Source organism: Neopelma chrysocephalum, unplaced genomic scaffold (assembly GCF_003984885.1).
Source record: "Neopelma chrysocephalum unplaced genomic scaffold, ASM398488v2 Primary Assembly neopelma1_59, whole genome shotgun sequence".
Classification (NCBI taxonomy): domain Eukaryota; kingdom Metazoa; phylum Chordata; class Aves; order Passeriformes; family Pipridae; genus Neopelma; species Neopelma chrysocephalum.
This window is the reverse complement of record NW_020897714.1, coordinates 18,230,564-18,250,111: the sequence shown is the minus strand read 5'-3', so window position 1 is coordinate 18,250,111 and position 19,548 is coordinate 18,230,564.

The window sequence follows — 19,548 nt, the reverse complement described above, 5'->3', positions numbered from 1 at the left end:
AGCAGCACGCCTGACATGGCAGGAGGCAGGCCGCTGCTATCTGCTGGCGTGTGTAATAAAGGAGGGAGTTTAAAAATAGACTTTGAATTGCAATGCCGGAAAGGCAGTGAGACGTATAGAGCGGGTGTGTATTTATCCTACACGCCCTGTGCCTGACGTCCCGCTGGCACGGGGACCTGCCCCAAAGCAAAGGCACCGCTCACCAGTCACGTGAGGGGCCTCGTGCTGGTCCTTACACTGCCTTGCAGTGCGCCTTGGGTGTGCAGCGTTGAGGGGAGCCCTGAGCTCTGCCTCGCAGGTCCCAAGTCTGCTCAGAGGTGCCCACCCACCACCCCATCCCAAGGCCATTTGGAACTGTAGGATATGCAGCTCTCGCCCATGCCAGACCAACACCATCTGTGGCTCCTCCACCCCCCTCATACCCAGACTAAGTGGCATCTCTCAGGACAAAGCCTTTCAATAGGTCCCCTGCCCTCTGCCCTCTCCTGAACAATGAGAAATCAAGGAATATTGTCCAAGCTGAATAAAAAGATCTAAATTTAGAGTGTCTGATGTGTTCTTGGTTTCCTGCCATAAATCCCCTCCTCCTCCCCGGCCTCCTTCTTCATTGCTTGCTTAGCATTGTGCACAGAAAGATTTCTGATGGGGTGAGATCACCACCAAGACCCTGTCTCCCCAGTGATGAGACAGAGGGGAATTCCAAGTTTGACTCTAGTCTCTGTTTTTGTAGGGCAGGGAGGAGGAGAGCACACCGTTTTTTCCCTCACCAGCTTAGATGTGCAGAGAAGAGAGGGAAACCTGAGATCATGAGAGAGGAAACTTTCTCTCCCACTTCAGCCTCCTCTTGTCCTGACCCTGACGTGCCCCAAACACTGTCCATATGTTTCAATCTGTTCATGGCATCCTCTCCTACAGCTCTGCCACGGCAAGTCCTTGGAGCAGTGTTGCGCCTGTGCTGTTCCAGCCCAGAAGCTCTGGCCTGTAGGACCCTCACTGCCCTCCCACTTTCCCCAAGCAAGTCTGGCCAGAAGCAAGAAGTTCAGAAAAAACAAATAGAGGCAGAAAAATGCCTAACAAAACTGAAAAAAAGCCAAGAGGAGAGGAATAGGAGGGGTGTTATCCAGCAATGTACTACCAATGTTTAAACAAGGGACTCCCTTGGGTTTGTGCCTGATAAGTCTGGGTGTCAGGGGAATCTATTCATTTGTTTTCCTCTTTAAACAAAAAGGCCTTTCCATAACCACAGTGAGGAGGGAGCCAACACCTCTTGACAAACAGACATGTCTTAAGTGCACGCACGGGAAGCCTTTCTGTCTTGCTCCTGGAGAGGAAAAAAGCCTGGACTGTGCACGTTGACTGCATTGCTCCGTGTCAGTGGAAAGGGCCGCATGGGCCAGCAGCATTTGCTGCACAAGGATGGACACCAGGAGCTAACTCAAGCTTGCCAAAATATCTGCGAGGTGTCTGGAGATGCAGAGGTCCTTTCCAATAATGGAATCCAGTCAGGTGAGCTGGGGGATTGACTCAGAAGCAGGGAAAACTTTTCCCACCCTCCCTTGTCTTTGAACAGTGTCTCCCTAGAGCCTCCTCTGACCCTCCCCAGCTTGGCCGCTGAGTTGGTGAGCAGGTGGAACAGGTCTTTGAGGGCAGCTGGGCCCCCCACATTTTGCTCTCTTTCCCTGACTGCATAATCTGGGGGGGGGATTATAAGTCTTTTTTATTACTATTGTTATTAATTTCCATTTTGCCAAGAATTTGGGGGCAGGCTCTTTAGAATGGCAGAACACTAAGTGTGCCAGAGCCATTGGTGGGACAGAAGAGGGGAAGGAGCAGCACTAGGTGCTCACAGGGAGGAGGAGAGCAGCCACAGCCAACATAGTGTGGGCACAGGGGAATACTCCCCTTCCTTCCCTCTCAGAAAGGGTGAACGGCACGTGGTGCTCAATAAATGAGAGGGAGAGCCAGGACCTATTTGCTAGTGGAGAGTGAGTTTAATGCCCATTCCCAGCTAAGAGGGATTGGCAGCACTGGAGGCTTGGGAACGGAAAAGTTCAGGTCTCCCGTTCCATGTGCAGCTGCTGCCAGAAAGCATCAGACTAATGGATACAGCAGGGTGGGAAGGGAAAAACCAGCATCAAGGCCACTGGAGATGAGGCCTCCTACCATGGTCTGGCTTGTGATCAGTGTGAGGAAGTAGCAAGAACAGGGCTGCCCCACAAGAGAGGACAAGCCAAGAGTGACCCCAGCTCAGGCATGACAGGGACAAATTCCAGTCACAGCCTTAGACAAGGCAAGATCCAGTCAGGAGCAGTAGGAGACAGGGCTGGACATAAGGCTGAAGCACAGGTCTAAGGTGCATCCTGGAGACAAAGCTACCACCAGCTAAGGACTGGAGTCCACTTGGAACAACCAGTCAGAAATCCAGGACAGCTGGAGGCAAGGCTAGGCACAGATACACATACACATAGCTCAGGCCAGGAGCAGGTACCTGGACCTGAGCTTAAATGGAGCTTAAACTAGGTGGTGATCCCAGGTGAGCCTAGTTGGAGCCATTTAGCCCCACCAAGGTACTCAGGGCACTGCCAAGCATTAGCCATCCCCGTGGCAGGATATTCCCAGCTCTTTAGGGTGTGGGGCCTGTAAATCTGTCCCTGGTGAGGCTCACCATCTGGGCAGGATGTTGATTACCTAAACCAGCCAGAGGGAAAAGAGGCTCAAAAGCCAAGACACACCTGAGCAACACGTAGTCAAGCTGAACTATCCTTGCCTGGCCTCATCCTTCTTTTACTTGCTCTCCCTTACCCTCTGGAATGACAACGCAAGATACTGCCTCCATCTCTGAAATCTATGCCAAGAAACTTTTATTTTTAAATTCGCAAACAATGACCTAGCAGCTGCTCCAAGGCTTTTTTTTTCCTTGCTAACAGGGTGGAAATATATATATATATTTAATTAGCTCATCAGAGCTAAATTTCCCTTCCCACCATTCTTCATTAAAGACAGATGTAAAATGACCCCCAACTCCAATCTCTATGGAAGGGGGTGTGACCCCTTGCCATCTAACAGAAGTTTCCAGAAAGCCAGTTTCTCCCATCCTGCCTCTTTGCTTTGTCCAATTGTTGGTAGAGGGAGCCAAGAGTTTAAAATGCCATTTTGGCTGCCTCTCCATTATCTTGGGCAGACAGAGGGTTGAGATACCTCAGAGAATGGAAAAATCCCGATAAAGGAGTGTGGTACAGATATACCCTCACGTCTCACAGGCCCTTGGACCCAGCTGGGATCCAAAGATGCTTTCTTGCTGTTAAAAAAAAACCAACAAACTTTTTTTTTAAATACCAGCCATCTCAAGTTCTGGCTGGACTTGAAGTAAAGCCCAGCCTGGAGGTGTTTACCTTCTGCACCCAAATACTAGCCCTTCCCCATGCACTGGCCAGGGCAACTCTCCTGACCTCACTCAGGATGAATGGGGCCTGGGAGCTCCCCATAACCTTGCACTGTCTGGATGGGGCTGCCTGCACCCCTCACACACACCCCGCTGTGAGCAGTGCCGGCAATGCCGGCAGAGGACCATGGTCACTGCATTAGGATTGTCTAACACAGTGTGAGTGTTCATCCACCTGAGGCATGCCAAGGGGACACGGTCTTCCGTTCACACCTCTGAAAATTCTATTGAAACACGTAAAACATTGTGTTTTCTCCATGTTTCCCCTGAAGAGATTCACTGGAGGCATTGCTTTTCTTCTCCTGTCCCCTTTTCTGAGGAAAGGTGCCTCCCAGAACTGACTGCCCTGGTCCCTAAAGTCCAGAAGTAATGAAGGAGCACACATCCTCTTTTTGCCACCCTTGCCAATCTGCCCAGGTATTTGTGTGAGCAGTGGGAGATAGAATTCATCACACACACATACTGTACACCCAATGCTCCCCAGTTTGAGAAGGGGCTCGTGCTCCGAGGTTCAACAAGACCTCGTCCTTTCCACTGAAGCAGCCAACCAGGGATACATGAAACATGGATTTTGGTATCTTTCTGCCATCCTTCTCATTCTCTCCTCTTTCCACAATTATTTATGACCTGAATCTGGACTTGTCTTAACTAAGCAGAAAATAATAGCATGCTGGATGCTTCTGGCATGCTCAGCTGCCACAGTGACCTGGACTTGACTTCAAGCCATTGATAGTGGTTGGCTTTTGCTTTGAGAGGTGTCCTACAGGATTTTGGGATGAACAATCACTAGATGCATATGCTGCGAGTTAGACCCCTTCAAACACCCCAGACTCCCAAGTCCACAGGACAGGACCTGCCAGATAGGCTGTTTTGGACCTGGCAGTGGTCGGCAAGTCTGGGCTTCTCTGCATTGCTGTGGCCCCATACTGGGTATGCCTCAAAGTTTGGGAGTTGTTTGATCACTGCCTTAATCTCCTTTAATGTCTGAGCCACAATAGAAGGTCAAGTCAGACGTAAAGGCCGGCTCCTGCTGCTCCTTCAGAGTGACTGCAAATAGGTCAGACTTATCTCAAGAAAACACAGATGTAGGAATGGTGCAGACCCTCTTGTCAACATGTCTTGCCTCTCCTTCTCCTTCCCCCTTGCTTGCTCCCTGCAGGATTCTCTTCAGGGCTGTCAGGGCCATGGTAGTGGTCCCAGGTGAGCCTAGGGACACACAAAGCCCTCTCCGGTGACAGTAGGTCTTTCTTTTCTTCCCTCATTTGTCCTTCCTTCCCCCAATCCTCCTTCCACCTCTGCAGCTCTCACATGTTCCGGAAGTTGTTCCCAGGGCTTTCCACAAGCTCCTGAGCAAAACCTCTCCCCCGCCCTCCTCCCCCAGCATGGCTGGCCTCAGCCACGCAGGCCAGCCAAGGAGGTGCTTTTGGGGAGGAGGGGTGTCCCCACGACACTGCTCTGCTTGGGAACAGACGTATTTACATCTCTGTCTGTGACTGAGGGTGTGGTTTCAAAATTGGCGCGAGTCACTTGGAAAAAAAGCTTCTGCAGAAAGCAGCTCTCCTGCCTTCTCCTCTCTCTCTTCAGCTGAGCATTCTCTTTTTTCCCCCCTCTCCCCCCCTCCCCGTTCATTCCTTTTGCTGGGGTTGTTTTCAGCCTGATCAGCTCCAACTTGCCACCCTGCTACCTGTTCACTCTTCGTGACATAGGAAGCTGGAGAAGGCATGGCTGGGTTGGAGGCACCAGCCCTTTAGCTGACAGCAGAAGCTAAGACTGGTGGAAACCAACCCTAAAACCACTCACTCCCTTCATGCTGGGGAGTATTTCTACAGCTACATGGGATATATGTATCTATGGCTCTGTCTCTAAGCAAGAGATGTTCCACACATCTCCAGAAGGCCACATAAGTGTGTGCAGGGAGATTTTTGCCATATAATTTCTTGCGTGGGAATCAATGCCATGCAAATATCCTGGAGGTTCTCTATGGACTCACACATGTCCCCATACCTGTGCTTGTGAGATCATCTGTGTTTCTTATGTGAGGCACTGATGCACAGCTTTGCCTTTTCCTTGCCCACATGGAGTTTGATGAGCCTGGAGCCAGGAGCCAAATGCACACGAGCTGCTCCATTCTTCTGGGACTCGGCTGAGGGAAACAAGTCTGGAAGAAGCATTAGGGTTGCAATAACCCACTGTCTTCTCCCTCCCCAGCCTGTTTCCTTACACAATTCCCATATAGGACAAGTTTCCATTGCAATCAACTGTTAGGTTAATGAAACCCTGAATTAATCCCCTTTTCCCCCGCCTCTTCAGGGAAACTGTCCAAGCAGGCAAAGCAAATCCCAGGTATCTGTTCTCCCCTCTGAGGGAGGTACATTCCCAAGGACATGTGTGGGAACTCAGGCTGGAGTGGCTTGCGGGTCAAGGACTGGTTGATATGGGCCTTTAAACCCCACTGCACATATGTGCACAGAGTCACTTGCCACTCTCACTGAGGATGGTAGGAAGAGGGGGAGGGAGAGGTAGTGTTGTGTAATTGGGATTCTTTCATTCAACAGACAGCAACCCCTGAGGGCAGCAGCAGATAATGGGCAGTGATAGCTTTCAGGCATTGAGAGTAAGGTGTTTGCTGGCCGCAGACAGGCTGGTTCACCGGTGGTCTGAAGGGTGACCTGGCTGATTGGCTTGGAATAAATAATTGGGTTTGGACAGAGGATGCTCCTTTCCTTCTGGAGCTTTTCTACCCAGGAACAGAGTCAGTGTAGGGGCACTCCAGCTGCTGGCTTAGCCAGAGGTGGTGAGCACCTTTTAAAACTTGCCAATGACGGACTAATCAGTACATGTCTCTAATGTGGTGCCTTTCCTCATTCGAGGTTTGCCCCGAGGTTCCTGCCTGACTCCACATGTTTCCAGAGACATTGCCTTTAGCACTGATGGAAATTACCAATCTAAAGACTTCAGTATATTAATATTATGTATTTGTTTTCCTGCCTCTTCTTCCGGATTGAGAGGTTTCAGTGTAGGTGGGACTACAAGAGTCTTTCCTCTGCCTTTGATGTTCAAGCTAGTATGCTGAAGGAGCAGGCTTCCCCTTCATTTGCACCTTTGCTGCAGCTCAAATCTGGAGTGATGCTGACCTCCTTCTGCTGAGGACTGGGCTTGTCAGGAGCTGGTGGCAGCGAGGTGTTCTCTGGCCCTGTTTTAGCTCAGGCAGGGGTAGAGCAATGGGCTCTGAATAATAAAGACCTGTGACTTTTGCCGAGAGGTAGTGCTGGGTAGAAATGCCAAACTCAGGCTGATGTTACTGTAAAAACACGGGCAGGCTGGAAGGGGCCTGGGGGAGGGATCATGAGTTATACAGAACAAATCCTTTGGTCCTGTCTGGCACTAGCAATAGTAGCAACAATAGCAATATTCATCACCACCACAGCATTCAGATATGAATTTCCATCTTGAAATTTCTGTGTGTGCACTGACTCATTTATTTCCCTGATGAGACGGAGGAATTGTTAGCCCACAGCAGATGTGGTGAAGCAGATACCCCAAGCCCTGCAGAGAGGATCAGTAGTGGGGTTTTGTTGATAAACTGGTCCCTGCCTTCTTGTTCCACATCCACAAGACTCTGTGTGGAAAAAGGACAACTACCCTGTCATGGTACCCCAGCTACAAAGGACTTGGTGAATCAAAGTATCCATCTCTCTGAAGCTATTTGAGATGGGTTTTTTTCCCTAGAAAAGCTGTTATGGTGCGTGGGCACATGGGAAGGTATTTACCACCACTCTCAGCTCCTAAAGCCCTGTTATGGACTTTAATTTCTGGTGCTGAGGTTCTGGCACCTCGCAGTGGGACTAAATGGGCTAAGAAGCGTATCTAACCATGGAGCCATCCGTGTGACGCACGAACCACCAAGTGCAATGAAAGGCAGTCTCGTGGCTAAAGCCTTTTTCCCAGGCCAGCCTCCCCCACTCCCAGCTGTGCTGGGCAGGACCCGCTTTGCACTGATGGGACCGTTGCGTCTGCAGCTCCTGCCGTTGCTGGCCATGCCTGCATGGAGTCAATAGCAGCCATTGTCCTGGGAAAAGGTCACCCAAGCCAGGCACGCAGGCTGCAGTGAGCGTGGAGGCTGCTGCTGGAACAACTGAGCAAGGGGAAGGGAAGAGGGAGCAGAGGGTAGAGGGGGATGAGGGAATAGAAGGGGCAAGGATGTTGGAAAAGGTCTGGGTTGCCTCCTGCTTGGGAGAGGTTTTGTGTCTGTACGCAGTGAGGAATTGGCCAATTTCCACAGGGTTAAGCTTGCGTTTGTGTGGGCAGCACCTGGACCCTTATAGGGAATTATCTAACACCAGAAAGCTCAAGGCTTTCCTACGCAATCTGCTTTTCCCATAACTGGCTATTCTTCTCTCTTCTTCCCATCTTGAACGCAGCAGCACTTGTAGCTTTAATGACTTTAGCACCACACCTACAACCGACATCACCTAGTCTCCCCTTACACGTCCCAGTCCCCAGACAAGTGCTGTGATTTACTACATCTGACCTCCTGCTGTGCCACATGGTGAAGGAATGTCCTCTGCACAGGATCCCATCACCTTTATCATTCCAATGAGGTGCTACTTTCACAGTGCCAAGGATTTTTATGCCTGTTGAGCAAGACCTTCGCTCCCTGGCCTGTTAACATTGGGTCATTTGTGCTTCTTACTGAAGCTTCACAAAGAAGCGGGGCTGGAGCCATTCTGGCAGTCATTTCCTTTCCCCTCATCTCTGCTCTCTGGAAAATACACTGGAATTTCAGTAACAAATATTCCTCCAATTTCATGATCAGATGTCTGGGTCGTGAGTCCCACCCTGGTTTCTGTAGCACAGGGTTCACCAGCCTGGGGTGGGTGTCTGCAATGATATTCATGAAACCACTCACAAAGTCAAGCAATTGCCAGCATTTTTTCCTAATCTATTCATAGTTCTGTAGGACTTTAGTCAATGCTCTGGAAGCATATGCCATTGGGTGATCATCTTGCATTTGAACAGCTGCTAATCTCTGCAAATTTGCATTTACCAGATTTTTTTAGCCTCCTCCTCCTTAATCTCAGGGCATTTGGTTTTGGGGTTTCTGTAACAAGTATTTTTTAATTTTCAAAAGAAGTTCTCATTATTTGAGGGATCACCCTGGGACAACCATTCTCCAGGGAGAATAGAATGGAGATAAATTAGAGATTCATTTAATTTTAATTCATTTAACATGCCCAGGATGAGCTGGAGGGTGGGCAGGGCGGCAGGGGAGAAAGAAAAGTGAGAGCAGTTTGCCCCTGGGTACCTCTTGAGAGAGGCCTGGCTCATTACATTATGAGACATCCTCATTTAGGAAAGATCACAGGCCTGGGTTTTGCCTCAGACCCTGTGGAACCTTGCTGTGCCCCTGGATATGTCTGCAAATCTCCAGGAGACTCCTCTGTTTTGGGATCCTTCTACAAAAGGTATCGCCTCCCAACATTCTCCATATCCTTCCTCTGTAAGGCAGGGGAATAAGGAATGAAGGGGTAAGGCAGACCTACTCTTCCAAACTCTGCCTTCAGAAGGAGGTCCACCAAAGCATGCTGCCAGCAGGAAACCCCAGGAGAGCAGAGCTCTCTGCTTGCACAGAGCTGGTAAAGCCTCCAGAGCCCAACTTCCCCTGACTGAACCTGCTTGAACCTGCCCTTGCACTTTGCCAGGCTTCTGTACATTGGCACCGTCTCCTCTGCAACGAAAAAATAAGGGGACTTTCCCAGGCATTCTCCTTAAGCAGTACCAGAATGAGACAGCTCTGAAAACGGACTGTTCTCAGCTACAAATATCCATCTACCTTCACAGGGCTTGACTCTGCAAGGAGCCTCAGTGGCTGTTCTTTGGGTCAGAGTTCCTCTCTTTGGCTGATTTCCTCTTCAGGCTCCAGTTATGATTCTGATCAGTTTTATTCCAAATCAGCATGTCAGCCGCAGGCATTTCTGAACTCTCAAGATCTTCAGAGACGTGTTTCTGTGAAAGACCTCAGTTACCGAGAAAAGGGTCCTTGCAACCTCAACATGAGAAAACTGAGTGGAAATATTTGCACTTTCTTTGACTTTGGCTCTACAAAGATTTTGTCCCCCATCCCTGTGCTGAACAGGCCCTTTTATTCTGATTGCCTTACGACCACTTCTTCAGAGGTTTGCTTGTGCTACCTAAAATCCCCAAAGTGCTATCAGAAAAGGACAAAAATTAAGCAAAATTAAGTACTTTCTTCAATGAGTACATAATCCTGGGATCCTGTTGCCAAAATTAAGTAGTTTAGAGCCATTTGAGATATCTTAGGGTGTCTGAGACACACGAAGAGGGCTGGCAGATCTGCCACAGAATGTACTGGAGACCAAGACCCGTCTGGAGTAGCAGCTGGAGGCCAGGCAGCATACACTAGTGCATCTAAAATGAAACTGGATACCAATATTTGGGAACTGCATTGAATCACAGCTGAGTGAGTTGTGAGTGCATCCCCAACTCGAGCATAACAACCTCAGGATGAACAAAAATCTGAGAGCTGAATAAATGTGGCACTACCAAGCCTTGCAAGCACCCTGTCTTCTCTGCCAAATCAAATCTGGTTCTTGCACTAACACTGAATCGAGCTGCTTGTCAGATCTGCTACAAAATAATTTCATCCCTACTCAGGCTGGCCATCTGTTCACTCGTTGGATTCACATGATTTTATGCCATAGCTCTGTAACCTGATGATCAATAGCTTCGCCATTTCTGGCAGCTGGTGTGCTGCAAAAATCTTTCCCAAGTACTCTTCTTACAGGGATAGGTGGAAGGAGACCTGAGATTTCACAATTATATTGACCAGCATTTTTTTCCTGCTGCTGTCAGAACGGAGCACGGGTCTCCCTTGTCTCTGCCTCTCCCTCACACTGTGTCACAGATTATTTCAGCTCTTCTGCCTGCCTTGAGGACCTCACTGCTATAGGGGCATTGAACCACCTGCAGCTGCCTCCTCCCATCCGCAGCCAGCAAGCTTGATCCATCCTGCTTCTGTCAAAGGTTTAATTACTTTTGGTCACTGTGTAAGTACACCACGACTCACTGCAGGGCTGATAGGAGCCTGAGTTTTATTTCTCAGCCTCATTTATGTGTTGCTGGTCAAGGTTGCAGTGAGGTATATCACCGTAATGTGGCTGGGGTCAGCATGCATTGTCCACGCTGGCCACCCAGCTGCAAGTGTGCTGGGACCGGCACAAAACCATGGTGCTCCCAAAGCAAAGCAAAAGGCTCTCTGTTCCCTCGGGAACTGCTGGTGCGCTTGATGAGAGTTGTAAAACCCAAAGCTGCTGTGGACACGCAGGTAAGGGCAGAGGTTCAGATATAGCAAGGAGTATGTGCCTAGGGGTGCCTGGTGGGCTGTGGGGGCAGGAGCCCCCACAGGTGGATGGAGGTAGGGGAGGAGAGGCCCGCTGAGGAACAACAGAGCATTGAGCTGCTGCCCTATCTCTCCAGGGCAAGGGAAGCGGAAAGGTGATAAGAACCCTCTCAGGTGAGGAATTCCTTCTCACTTTCCCCTTACTGTTTGCCTTTCATCAGAGATAATGTGAGTCTTGGGCACCTTACCGGGATGTTGAGCTGCCTGCAGAAGGGTCAGCCACAGCCACCCCTGCACCCATCCCCCTGGGCGTGTACCCATGCCTGCCACCCTCTCTGGTGGGCTCCCACAGGAGCAGCCCAGCCATGGCCCCCTCTCCTTCCCCACTATCTGACCCGTGTCCTCGGGTTCCCTTGCATGACAACCCACTGATTAACATCAGTGGCTGTAACCTAAGGAGCAATTCGGAAAAGGGGAGTGAGATTATGGGTAGTAAAGCCAAGGCTGATAAAGATGGCAGAATATTTGGGTAGCATTTCACTGCAGCACTACCTTCCTGAGAGGGAGCGGGAAGCATCTGAACTCCTGCCCATGCTGTCTCCAGCCTGGGCTGTGCAGGCTTTGCATAGCCAGGCCATCTTCTTAATTCTCAGGGGCTCCGAGTCCATCTCCTGCCTCCACAGATGCGATGATGATGAATATTACTATGTGATGGGTTTGAAATGAGCATTACTACCTGATGGGTTTGAAACAAGCAGAGTTCTGGGAAAAGAGGCACAGAGGAACAGCACTACCAAACCACGAGTACCTTCTGTAACTATCTGAACAATCTCCAGAAGAAGCAGCTGATTTCTGGCTGCCTTTTCTGAATTCAAAGACAACGACTCTGATGGCTTAGTCCAATCCTCTTGTCCCCTGCATGACACAGTCCAAAAAATCTTGCTTGCCAAACTTTTTCCCCAGCCCACATTTTTGTGGCTGTGATGCCTCCAGTGACCAATCCTAGCAGTGTGGCACATGGGGTACAAGTGTGTCATGGGCTCTCTGGGAAGTGGGAAGAAGTCAGAAGAGTTGCTAGCAGTCAGACCCAGTAAGGCTCAGCCCAGTGCCAATTTTCTAAAGAGAGTTTCAGCTGCACAGTGCTCGGGAATCCCAGAGCCAGACAGCACTTGCCTCCTCAGCAGATGTGACTGATAAAGAGTTTGGCTGGAGATCTGGGCTGTGGTGGTGCCCCAGCTCCACACCTTCCTGCCTACGACCCCCTGACAACAGCAGGGAGATTGGCCATTTACTCTGGCAGTTCAAGAGGAATAACCTGCCAACTCTTCAAAGCGGGGACAGACATTCAGGCCAGGGTCTACACCTTGGTGTGAAGAAGCAAAGGAGAGAAAAAAAGCAAGTAGAAAAGGCTGGATGGTGGATGGAGCAAGAAGGCCAAAGCATGGAGCTGGTGTTTTATTCTTGTTCTGGGCACAAATCCTTGGTGCAAGAAGGGATCCTTGCTCTGTCCAGAGGAAGCTCCAGGAATGTCCCTTTGGTGCTGGAAAAGACCACAGCTGGAATTCAGCCCTTTTGGGAAGGTACATTTTAAGCACGGCTTCCAGTGAGATGACTTGGAGATTTCCCTGTCCCCTGGGGTCACCAGTCCTTGTCACTCAGTGATGGGCAATGCCCAATCCCCCATGGTGCTGTGGCTGGGACACATATGCTGGGATTCCCAGGGATGGGCTTCTGGTCCCTCAGCTGTCCTGGTCTCTGATTCATTCCTGCTGTTTGTTGCCAGTCCTTGCCAAAGGGAAGACTGAGGAAAGCATGGGAAGAGGGGGTGACTCATCCCTAAAGCCCAGGTGGCGGTCCTAGCTGAGGGACACCTGAAGGTGTCACAGGCGTCACAGGAAAGCAGTAGGAAGGGCAAACATTCCCAGAAAAGCCATGCAAAATAACTGCAGGAGAACAGGGTTTCCCTGCTGCATTGTGCCTGAGCATCTGGGAATCTCATCAAGCCCACGCAGCAGAGTGAGCTCATAGCCAGGGTGAGAAGGCAAACCCACAGGCTTTGTCTACCCTGAAGTCCCCTCCAGCCATTTCTTTGGCTCCTGTTGTGTTGCCAGTGCTGGTAACTCCTATGTGGCATTACCCCGACCCACTCATGGTGGGAGAAGGAGGTAGCATGGTCCTCAGCAAGCATGTTCTCAAAGGTGCAGGCATACTTTCACCAGGACCAGTCACCTCCCTCCCACCACACACCCCTCTGTCAGCACCTCCAGAGACCAAATGCTATGGGGAAGGGGCTAGGACTTGGGAGAGCAGCAGGAAGGGAGGAGGGAGAAGAAAGTATAGATGAGGGCTGTGGAGATGGTGGTGCAGGCAAGAGAAGCTGGAGTGACCCAGAGATAGCTTGGGGCTGAATTTTGGAGAAGTAGATGAGATGGAGGCGGAACCACTGCTAATGAATACTGTATTTGACCTGGCAATTGAGATAGATTGTACAGCAAGATTAGAGGTCATGGAAAGTGTGTTACAAGCTCTGCATTGCTTTTATTCACTGGAGACTGTTGGAAAAACAAGCAGGAAGGCAGCACAATGGGTCCCCCAGCTACGGACATCTCAGCACACATTTGAAAGACAATGGAGAAAACTATTAACTCCAAGAGTCCTCTATCCTGTCTCCAGTAAGATGCATGCCTTGTTTGGCCTGGATAGGAGCTAGGGATCAAACGGACAATGCCCATTAAAAGAATTTCTTCAGGGGAAAAAGGGGGCTGGGGAGAAGGGAAGAATGACCGCAGCTGCCAGGATGAAACACAGTCTGAGTAAGGGCCTTCAGCAGATGTTGACTTGCAAGGGAAAGCAGGTTTGCACATAGCCTGGCCTTCTGCTGTAGAATCTCTCTGTCCTAGGTATGGGGTGCTTTGTTTTGGTCTGGATACTGGTTCCCAATATCCCCAGGGGCTGATGACCAGCCAGGCCTGCAGAGTAGTCCCATTTGGCCCCAGAGGGGTTCAAGTACTGGGGACCAGCAAGGAGGGTGCTGTGGACTTGTAGCTTCTCTTCTCGCTCTGGCGCTTGGCCTTGACTGAAAGGACAAGGTCAGGAGCATCCTTGCTTGAGGTCTCTACAAAGGTCTCTCCAGGAGGGAAATTTACAGCCTGTCACCTGTCTTAATTAGAGAGATTGTCTAATTAAATTGCTCTTCCATCAGGATTCCTCTTTCTGTTAACAGATGGTGGCTTCCTTTCCCAGGAATGAGGAAAGCTGTGCATCTCTTCTCATGTTCTGACACATTCTCACTCATGACCACAGCCCACTCTCTCTGGATAACCATTGGCATTTCACAGGAGTCTACTGAGGATTTTAAGGTTCAAATAGGCACATTTGTTTATCATGTGACCAGAGAGACTCTAAGGGGCTGTACCACCTCCCCTGCATGAGGTAACATGAGTCCTTCAGCCATGAGTTTTCTGCTGGACAGAGGCAGGCCAAGAAGCATGGGCATGGTCCTGCAGGACTTCTGATCCCCATGCTGGCAGGACTTCTGCACTCCTCCCTGGGAAAACACTGCTGGGATTCACAGCTGACTTGAGCAATGACAAACTTCTACTCGGATGGAATTGGACAGGCCAATATGCTTGTAAGGCCCTCAAAGATGAGAAGGGTCTGCCCTTCTCATGGTGTTCAGCATGACGTTCAAGCTGGCCTTTTGTTTCTTCTGCTGCAGCAGCACAAGTCTGTTGTCTTTTTCAAAGCTCCCAGGTAAGCAGTCTTGTGCCTCTGCCACTACACCACTCCCTGCTCAGTCTTGACTCATGTGTATCCTGTTTGCTTGGGCTTGGAGGAGTTTGCTTGCTGCTTCTCATGTCAAAATGAAAAAAAGGGGAGCAGGGAGAAACAAGCACTATACTCAGAGAAAGGCTAGAAAAAGTGATGGAACTTGGAAAGGTGTGGGGAACTTGGAAGAGGTGTGGGGCAACCTACTCCTGGGAACACCTGGTGCAAGCAACCTCCTCACCACTGCTCTCCACTGAGCCCTGGGGAGGTAGTGTCACATCTTGGCTCTGGAGAAGAGGGGATATCCTTAACATCACTTCTTAAGGTATTTTGGCCAAGCATCCGGTCTCCTCTTCCTCTCTCTGAGTTCCTGTCCTCTGCAATGACCAGTGACTTCAGCTCGCACAGCAGGTTGTTGAATTCAGATATGAGGCCTCCCAATGGTCCCTTCTGGGCCAGTGGGTTACTTGGTTCATTTCCTAAGTCTAGAAATAACCTGTTATTTTAGAAGATCCTTCCCAATCTTTAGATTGGCCTCCTCAAATGTCCTGGTTTTGCTGTTTTGACTCATATCCCCCTTTCTGCCCCAGCCCGGAAGATCTCAGCCCCTAATTTGACCATGGGTTGATGGTTCATGGTTGATGGTGCCATGAGGCCACAAAAAGCTGGAGAGTCTCCAGTTGAACAGAACCTCCCTGGAGGAAAACAAAGCTTTTCACATGGTGGGGAGGTTTTGCCACTCCCTGCCTTCCCAACTCTCTCTCGTGTACCTCAGCAAGCCATTTCCATTGGCCTCTATCCCTCAAGCTTGCTTTTGGGGGGACCTCTGCCTCTGGAGGTACTTTGAGCATCTACTCCCTTCCCAGCACAGTCCCTGAAAGAGAAGTCTTTCCTGATCCAAAAACATCCCTGTTCTAGCCACTATTCAGCACACACCATTGTGGATCTCCCCTTCCTCTGCACACTCTTCCATGCTTCCTTTTCCAGCCCTGCTCTTGGACACGCATGACAATCCTAGGTCTGTTCTGCAGCAAAATATGCCTCCATCCCTGCTCCAAGACAGACCAACCCCTGACTATATCCGACTGCCTGGGAGTACCTTATCTTCATGATTCCCAGCTCTCCTGAACTTGACAGCCTCACCCCTCATCAATTGCCCCAGGAAACGTTGTTCAATATGAAGAGCGGCAGTGCTGAATCCTGCTTCCACATCAGTATTTATCTCATGCCGGGCTACATCCCCCAGTATCCAACACACATCCTTAAACCTTTTGTATTCTGCATAAACATCTTTGCCCAGATCTTCTAAAGGGCTGGGCAAGAGAGGAAGCAATAGTCTACAAAGAGCATGAAACCTTTGCGTCATGGTCTTATCCCCTCATCCTTCACGGATGCCGAGAAGTCCAGCCGTGCAACACTGCATGAGGCAGGGGCTGCACAGGGAGCAACACAAGATATGTAGAATCGGAATGTGCTGCCAAAGGACAACATGCGTCAGTGATAGATGCAGAGCCTCAATTTCCTTCTTCCTGAGTCCCCCAGTTTCTCACCTGGGTCCCACAGAGCATCCCACAGGACACCCCACACCTGCAGCATCCTCCCTGTGACTGGAAGCTCATGAACCACCCACTCACCATGGCTTTCCGTGCCTTCCCAGATGTGCAGAGCCCTGTGGCCAAGCCCTGCCTGACTAGCAGAGCCAGGTTCCTGGATCTACTTATGGGGAGTGAATGTGGACCATACAGGAGGAATAGCAGGTGTAGGTAAATTTGGAGCATAAGGAGATGGAAAAGGAATTGCAGCCTGGAGGACACCAGCTGCCAGTGCTGGGTAGCTCAGGAGAGGCAGCAGCAGCAACATGATGTAGGGCAAGATTACTGGGGGAGGCTTAAATGAGGAAGCTGGTGAAAAGCATCTGGAGATGTAAGTGAGGTCAGGTAATTCCTCATATAGCAGTTCCTGCACCGCTCTGGGAACAGACAAACAAGGCCTTCCTTCCTCCCAGCTTCCTCCTCCTTGGCAGCTCTCCTTTTCAGGAGAGGCAGCCAGCCGGCCCGCTCCTCCTGCATCTCTGACTGTATCCTTAGGGATAATTCACCGGCCCTTTCTGTGCTCCAGGGTTTCACCTCCCTGCCCCGCCCTGGGCACCATGGGCAGTGTGGGCACAGGGGTCCTGCCTGGGACTCACACAGGGCAACTGCCAGTGGTGCTGTGGGGTGGCACAGGGCAGCTGGGCAGCAGCCGGCACTGCTTTGGGAAAAAGTTGGAAAGCACACGCCAGCCTCCCTGTGTGGTGAGGTGTGGCTGCTATTTTAGGCTGGGAAAGCATGGAAGAATAGACCTGAAATCTCTCTGCAAAGCCACAGTGGGCATTTAACCAGGTGTCAGCTCCAGCGCTGGAGAGCCCAAGTGGCTGTGCTATTTTAGGGATGTATTCTTTTCCTTTGCTGGGCTATTTTTGGAGGCTGAGTGGGTACCAAAAGGACCCAGATACTTTGCAGATAAGGGACTGATGACATTTGGGTGCTTATGTTCCAGCCACAAACATGGCTTACGAAGGCAGACTCTGGGAATTAGCAGCACTCCTGGAAGCAGCAGCATCCTGATTGTGCTGCCCTTCCTGCAGGCAGCAGGGTAAGGGGTGCTGTAAGCTTCCACCTAGCAGTGCCACCCCGAATGGCTCCATGGTCCCAGTGGTCTCCCAAGTGTCAGCAGTGCCCCACAGCATCACTCAGCCTTGTGGCATAGCTGATGGGGGAAATCCTCCTCCCTAGCTCTGGAGTAGGCAGTGCACATGCCATGGGGACAGGGTTGTGGACCAAGGGGGTCTACATCTGATGGGATTGGGACAGGCTCTTACTCTTCAGCCACAGAAGGGTCTGAGATGTGAATGCTGCCCCTTGTAACAGGAAAATAGGGTCTTCATCACTTCCAGCTGTGGTACACATTCTTTTCTTAGAATTAGGGATATGGCTACTGGATGAGGGGAATTTCCTTGGCACAAGTGTGTTGTGGAGAAGGCTATGTCCACTGTTACCATTCTCCACTGTCACCATTCTCCACTGTCATGCACAAGGCCAGGACTTACCGAGCTACCCAGCCCAGCCTGGCTGGGACACCTGCATCCCACAGGGCCAGGAGCTGGGAGACCCAAGGGCTTTGGCCCATGCTGGGAGAGTGGGTTTTCTGCCCCAGAGCCATGCAGAAGAGCCCTTGGCACTTGGGATGCAGCACTCCTGACCTGCACCTTCAATAGAGAAAGCAAAAGGCGGCTTCCTCAGGACATGAAAGGTGAGGGATGAGGAGAGGGGCAGTTTGTGACTCTGCCAGGCAGAGGTTTGCATGCTTCTCCCGACCCCGAGTGACACAGATGGCCAAGCCCTCTGACCTTTTTACTCAAAGTTTCCATTTGTGATGCAGGACAGAGGGCCTGTTGTGCGTGCAAAGCAGCACAAGGACAGCCCCCCCAGCATTTCAGAGTGGTGGAGGGGACAGCTTTGAGACAGCGGCGAGGCTGGCGCCCACGCTGCCACCGTGTGCTGTGCTGTTCCCATGGTTGCCCTTGCTCTGCCGTGCCAGCCAACGCTTTTGCAGCCGCTGGGGTAGACCAGAAGATGTCCCCCAGGTCACCCTCCCTAGGGCTTCTCCATGCCAAGAACATTGGTGTTAGCTTACAGCTGCCTCCTCTCCCCAGCCGGGGACCCCAAGGTCTCCTTGCACCCCAGAGCTCAGTGTGAGGGACTCGGGCTGGGGGAGATGGAGGTGCAGTGTGCTGGAGGGGCAGGACTGGGACTGATGCTACTTTTCTGGGCTGTCTCCAGCACAAGCTCATGTGTAAGTCCTTCTGAATCTCAGTCTTTGTTCCCTTCAGTGGCGTCAGCAGCTCTTCGCTCCCTCCAGGAGATGATTCTGCTTCCGTCGCTGCCGTTTCCTGTGTTTCTCTCTCCCCCCTCACTCCCGTAGAGCCAGGCAACACCAACACAAAAACAGGATTCAAGCTGCTGGAGAATTATCCTGATAACAATGACCAAGGAGACAGTCCGCTGGACGGGACCCTCCCTGGAATGAGACAGAGTGGGACCTCTGAACAGCTTATACCAACCTTTGTCACCCCCTCTTCCCTGTTCCCCAGGGCTGCTGGTGCACAGGGGGGATTTCAGGCAGGGGAATGACTCAGAGAGGTCCTTCCATCCCCACACCTTGGCCATGGTGGCAGGGCAAAGCAACTCTGACACTGTCCCCACAACTTCTCTTGTCCCCATCAGCAGTTGGCAGAGCAGCAGGTACCATGCCACGCTCTCCCTTGCCAGCCCAGCTCCATTTCCCAGCTTTTCAGAGAGAGATAAGGGCAGTTGCAATTTGCCTTCATCCATGAGCAGAACTGAAGGCAGATCTGGCTTACAGGCAGAAGTGAGGGATCTGATACCTAAAGATATGCTCCCATGCAGCAGTAGCCCTGGACCTCTGTGTCCATTTCTCCACCTCAGGCTTGCCTGAGGGAGAGCTGGGATTGCTTACCATCTCAGATGGAGATCTGAAATTCAGAGAACCCTCACCTATGGCCCAAAATGTTTGTCTAGATCTTCTGAAGGAGGTCCCACCCCCAGCTGCTGGCCATTGCTTCCTGCTGAGGAGCTGCTGCCCTCCCAGCATGCTGGTGGAGCCATGGGGGAAGCACTGCTTACTTTATTCCATGGAAAGCTGGCCAGCACAGCTGAGGCAAGGGAGAAGGGGCCTGAGGGAGCCTGGCTGATGGTTCCTGAAGCCAGCTAGGAAGCACATGCACGGACTGATCTGCTGGCAGGTTTGGAGACAGCAAGTGCTGGGAAGGGGCTGCAGAGCAGGAGCGCAGCTGGAGCCTGAAGAAGATGAATCTGTAGCCTCACTCCAGCTTGCTGAACAAGCTGGCTCTGTGCACTTGTGAGTGTCTGCACCACCCTCCCCCTCGCAGGTGCTGGGCTCATCCCTACCACAGTGC